General features: G+C 43.4%; 1 protein-coding gene across 1 annotated transcript in view; it reads left to right on the top strand.

Annotated features, from left to right (window-relative positions):
- TENM2 (teneurin transmembrane protein 2) overlaps positions 1-6158 on the top strand; it is a gene marked incomplete at its 5' end in the record, with an annotated part of 375214 nt that overhangs the window by 264061 nt on the left and 104995 nt on the right. The window lies entirely within an intron of this gene.

Below are 6158 nucleotides of genomic sequence, written 5' to 3'. Positions count from 1 at the left end.
CAGGGAAGCAGGCAATGCATGCAGGCTGAAGGCACTGGGGTTTGATGCTGGCTTTGGATTGGCAAGTAGCACCACCACAGAAAGGTGGCTGGGCCCTGGCTCTGCCTTTGGGTCCCTGCTCCTACCTGACCCTTCAGGGCTGGAAGTTACAAACAAATCGATGATGATGATCACAATAGGTGCTTCACGCTGTGCTCAGACATCACAGGCAATCCCTTCATCCTTACAGCCCTTTGAGATGTTACTTTACAAATGAGGAAACTGAAGCTTAGACCATAGTTAAGTAACTTTATAAGAGCTACCAATAGTAAAATTGGGACGTAAACCCAGATCTGACTCCAAAGTCCACTTTCCAACCAGTGGTTGGCAAACTACGGACCGAATCCAATGCATTGCCTGGCATCATATAGCTAAAAACTGGTTTCTACATTTCAAAAGGTTGGGGGGGTGGGGTGGGAATCTAAAGAACAATATTTCAAGAGATGTGAAAACTGTGTAGAATTCAAATTTCAGTGTTCATTTATGAAGTTTTATTGGAAGATAGCCTATTGCCTATTAGTTTATGTATCACCCTCAAAGGCAGCATTGAATAGTTAGAGACCACATGGCTGATAAAGCCTAAAATATTTACTCTCTGGCCCTTTATAGGAAATTTGCCAATCCCTGTTCTGAACTTCCAAATTGAATTTTCTTTCCTGTGTTATTCCCTGAAGAAATGGTAAAATTCTGGGGCTAAATGGAGTTGCAGTAGCATAGGGGCTGTGTGATTTCCTAAGAATGTGGAGCAGTGCTCCCTAGGATTTAGTACAGGTGTGTGACCCACTCCCACCAAAATTACTAACTGGTCAGAATTCCCTCAGAGTGCAAGTTGTTTCAGAGTGTAAGAGGATCCATGCACTCAACTATTTGATTTAATAAAAATGTGTATAGTCCCACTCTGTCAATCCCTGTGCTCTGGAAATGTCATCTCCTGCCCTCATGACCCCAAGGTCAGTTTAGGTAGTGTCCAGAAGGGGGTGTAATCCATCAGGGTGATGGTTGAAAGTGTTAGATATTCTATTTTTACTTTTCCTCGTCCTCTTAATAGACACTTTGCAATTTCCATAATATATTCTTGCTGTTATACATGTACGTAATGTGTAAATAAGCTAACATACATATAATGATAGGAGTACACCAATCAAAAAAGTTTATAGAGCCAATGTAATTTACAGAGCTCCCATTCATTCATTACCTTACTGAAACAGTGCCAAAACAGAAGCCACTTTAATTCATTTTTGAATGAAGTGAGGCATAACTGCATATATCCATACATTTTTTTTTCCCAAGACTGAGTCAAAATCATATTACCTATCCTGACAAGGTTCAGTTTTTGTTTTTTTTTCCTGGTCCCTGGTGATTTCACTTAGCAAAGTGGTTGCTTACAGATAGATCAGCTCCTTCCTCTTGCAGAAAGGAGCTGCTGCTCTGGTGCCCTTCCCCACTGCAGATGTCAGCAGGTAAAAGCATAGCAAATGGCTGGAATGCTGCACATAGGGAAGGGGGACTCAGTCTCCCCAACATAACCTGCACCATCTACGTCCTTCTCCACCAGCCCTACCCCTCCCTGATTGCAGCTCGTTCCAGGAGAAAACCAAATTCCTGAAATAGTGGAGCTAGAGGAGACTTCAATAGGTGCGACTGGTGCTGGTCTGAGGACTAGGCTACAAGCACAGTGCAGGGTCCCTCCCGCTGGGCAGAGGCAGAGCATCAGAAAGGCAAGGCACAAAAGCAAATGAGGCAGTGATTATGCTAAAGACAATAATGGCCTTGTTATGGGAACTATTAAAGCAAACCTCCCAAGGAAGTAATTAGCCACCAAGAAAAAAAAAAGGCTCTGCATAGTGTTTATAAAAAGAAACTCCCAGTTAATTCAGAGTTGCTTATGTCAGGTGAGAGAGGTAGACACGGATTGTCTCTCACCTGGCGTAAGCAATTCACAATTAACTGAGTTCTTTTTTTGGAGGAGATTCCTCAGCGCAGAGTATCCTTTTTATGGTTAATTACTTCCCTAGGAGGTGTGCTAAGCACTTTGCTGTTTATTGATAAATATTAAAGTTGCTCCTCATCAACTCCAGATCCAATCCTGCAGCACACTAATTATATCACTTTTTTGTTTGTTTTGGTGGGGGTAGGAGTTCTGCCCCAGGCTCTCTCCTGCTTTGGGAGTTCTCAAGCAAGGCTATGTGGCTTCCAAACCTGACAGTAGGTCAGAGGAGGCACCCAGACAGAGCATGAATATCAGCCTGGGGAGCAGCTGCAATGAACACATTTGTTATGAACCTCATGAATGGGGAAGTAACAGAATGCTCATCCAAAGTGAGTTGGAAGAGGCAAATCATTTTTTCATCTGGGAACACTCTACGTTTAAAAAAAAATCTCAGTTTAAAGTGATAGATTTTTTTTTTATTTTAAACTGAGATAGATATAGATACAAATATTGATGCAGATATTTGAAGCCCTTTTAACGGCCTTTTTCACACTGGGCTCCTCTGGGAGAGAATTAAGCCCTGGTGCTTTATGGCCATTAGTAGTTCTGAAACTTTAGCTTATAGCAAAACCACCTGGAAGGCTTGATTGAACACTGATTGCTAAATCCCCCCGAATTTCTGATTCCACAGACCTGGGGTGGGATGCAAGAATTTTAACTTCTGGTAAATTTCCAAATAATGCTGATGCAGGTTCTCTTTGAAAGCCACTGTCCTAAGACATTCATTGTATGGAATGAGTTAACTCTTCTCCTATGCATCTAGAATGGTACTAGCTAAGTGCCTTCCTTAGAAGACTTGAGAAAATTTTCACCCAAATATTTTCTGGATTCTGCGGTGCTTACAGGAGAAGCCCTGTTGGAAAAAGCTGCATTCAAATATCCCACAAAACCAGTTTATGCTGGTTCCCTGCATTCTTAATCCCATCCCTTTCAAAGTCTCCCAACAACCACCCCCCCCAACCATGTGACTGCTAACTTAACCTCAGGAAAGCAATGGCTGATTCTGAAGGGGTAAGCTTTCCCTGCCATTGACCCTAAGAAGAAGTAGAAACAGTTCAGACACACATGCCAGCAAGTAGACTGTCTTTTTGATAGTGAGAGATCTTCACTTGAACTGCTCACCCCAATTTGAAAAAGAAGAGACTCAAAGAAATATTTTTGCTTACAGAAGACAAATACCAGCTCATTAAAGTCTGAGAATACACACAACATGTGCATCAAGTGACAGGCGGATAATATTTAATTATCACCACCAAGTCAGAGGTGTGAGATTTAGTTCATCACAGCCAGGGGTAGGAGAAAGGGTGTAGATTTCCTCTAAAAGTGGGAACCTCAAAGTGGGGAAGCGTTGTTAGACCGTCTGGCCTAGAAAGACAGGCCCTTCTCCTTCCCCACACCCTTTTATCACCCAGAACTTAAGAGTCAGGAGTTCCAGCCCTCTGTCTCTACAAAGCCCAGCTCCCATCATTTCAAGCCAACCTGGGAGTCTGTATGAAGTGCCCATGGAATCCCATCAGATGTCCTCTCCAGTCTGTGGGTGGGGGCCTGGAGTGGAGGGGGTGGGAGAAAGCCCTTCCTAAGCTGAGCTTGTCCACAGTCCCACTTGCATCACATCCTGCTTTACTGCATTAGCAAGCTGTCTGTGTTTCCCTCTGTTGCTTGAACACAGCCCTGAAAGTTAGACTTTTATTCCTTCTCCTGTCACTTCTCTGGTTACTCAGGTGACACCCTAACATCATAAAGGTTAAAAGCCTAGGCTCAGGGGTCAGTCTTTGTGTCCCACTTCTGCAAGTAACTTGACTCCTCAAAGTCTTTTCTTGTCTTTGAAATAGGCATGATAATGCCACCTCCATTAGTAGATGTGAAGTTTCACTGAGGAACATATGCAATATGTTTCACAAAGTGCCTGGCTCATGGGATGTCCCCACATGTTGGCTGCTGCCAGCTCTAATGTCATTAGTAGTGATGTTGCTACTATTTTCTAGAACGGATGCCGAATCCACATAGATGGAGCCCAATCAGTAATTTTCCCACAGTCCATAACCACTGAGGTTCTAACTAGTGCTTATCAAATTTCAGCATTGTATACCACCCTGGAGAGCTTGCTTAAAATTTAGATTTCTAGGGGCACCTGGGTGACTCAGTCAGTTAAGAGCCCAACTTCAGCTCAGGTCATGATCTCACGGTTTGTGAGCTCCAACACCTTATTGGGCTCTGTGCTGACAGCTCAGAGCCTGGAGCCTGATTCTGATTCAGTGTCTCCTTCTCTTTCTGCCCCTCCCCTGCTCATGTTCTCTCTCTCTCTCTCTCTCTCTCTCTCTCCCTGAAAAAATGAATAAACATTAAAAAAGGAATTAAAAAACATTTCAATTTCTAGGCCCCTGCCCTTGAGATTCTGATTTATTAAGTCAAATATGGGATATAGGAATCTGCATTTTTGCCAAACACCCCAGAGGATTCTGATACAAGTGGTCTGCAGACCCAAACTTGTTTAAATAATAGTTTCCACTGAGTGGGCTGACCCAGCCCAAAGTCATAGTGCCTACACCCCAAACCCTCCCTCCTAGAATTCCTAGAACACAAAAGAAGTAAAGTGAGGAAAGGGGAGTTTTATTTCAAGAAGAAATAAGTGGGGCACCTGGGTGGCTCATTCGGTTAAGCATCTGACTCTTGATTTCAGCTCATGTCATGATCTCACAGTTCATGAGTTTGAGCCCTTTGCTGAGCCCCACATTGGGCTTCATGCTGACAGTGCAGAGCCTAGCTGGGATTCTCTCCCTGCCCCTCCCCCATTCACACACACACACACACACACACACACAATCTCTCTCTCTCTCTCTCTCTCTCTCTCTCTCTCTCTCAAAATCACTAAATAAACTTAAAAAAAAGTAATTGAAAAAATATTAACACTTTCTCATGTTTAGTTTTCGAGTGAATAATTTGAGTGTGTTTTAGAAGTGTTTTCCATTCCCAGATGAAGAGATGACCAATGTTTGCTTCAGAATTAAAAAAAAACCTTTTGGCCTCCTGGGTGGCTCAGTCACTTAAGCATCTGACTCTTGATCTCAGCTTAGATCATGATTTCATGGTTCGTGAGCTCAAGCCCCGCACCAGGCTCTGTGCTGATCACGCAGAGCCTGCTTGGGATTCTGTCTCTCCTTCTCTTTGTCCCTCACCTCCTTGTGCTTGCTCTCTCTCTCTCTCTGTCTCTGTCTCTGAAAATAAAAAAAAAAAAACTTAAAAACCTTCAAATTTTAAAACTCCTTTAACTCTCCATCATCAGGAGATTCGCATCCATCCACCCATCCACTAGCTATTTGTTCATGGTTTAACAAAGATTCATTGAGAGTTTACTGAATGTTAGACACTGGAAATAATAAGATATGATACATGTCTGCAAAGAGTCCACATCCATCTGGAAAGATAAGATGTATAAACACATTATTATAATTATTATAGTCAGGGCTGACAGAGTGGAAGACCTTCCTTCAGTGGGAGCATAGAGAAGTGACTATCACAGAGTGTGGGTGTCGGCCACAGGACAGGAGAGAAAGCCCATCACAATATGGAGGCCAATGTCTTCAGTCTTTCTCCTAGGAGAGTCTTCAAAGCCACCATTCTGTGTGGTCATTAACCCCTGATTGTGGCTCTTCCATCCACCAGCAGCTTCTACATTTCTCTCCTTAAATTAAAGGCTCCACTCAGGCTGCTCTTCACAACAGTATTTTCCAGCTCTCCTCCATCTGCGAAGTTTGGTTCCTTGTTTGTCTCCAAAGGAGGCTGCCTTGGGTTAAGAGATGTGGATGCTGGACTGAGTTCCAGGCACTCCAGCCAGGTCTAAATGAGGAGAAATAACACTGGAGTCTGTCCAAAGCACTTGGAACAGACAAAGCCCACCCCTTGCCCACGGCCTCCTCCCCCCTTTCCCCATCCCATAACCATCCAAATTGGTTTGACATGATTCGGGGATGCTATTCCGGCATTTATCTCAATTGTTAATTAATAACACCTTGTCTGTGCATTTAGCAGAGCCAAGCTTAGGACTTCAGGGACTCTGGAAGAGTTATAGTTGTCAAGTCCAAATAGTCCCATTTCTTCATCCAATGAGAGATGAAGCTTGGTGAACCCA

Source organism: Panthera uncia (assembly GCF_023721935.1).
Source record: "Panthera uncia isolate 11264 chromosome A1 unlocalized genomic scaffold, Puncia_PCG_1.0 HiC_scaffold_17, whole genome shotgun sequence".
Taxonomy (NCBI): Eukaryota; Metazoa; Chordata; class Mammalia; order Carnivora; family Felidae; genus Panthera; species Panthera uncia.
The sequence above is the reverse complement of the archived record's forward strand: the minus strand, read 5'-3'. Positions and strand labels throughout refer to the sequence as shown.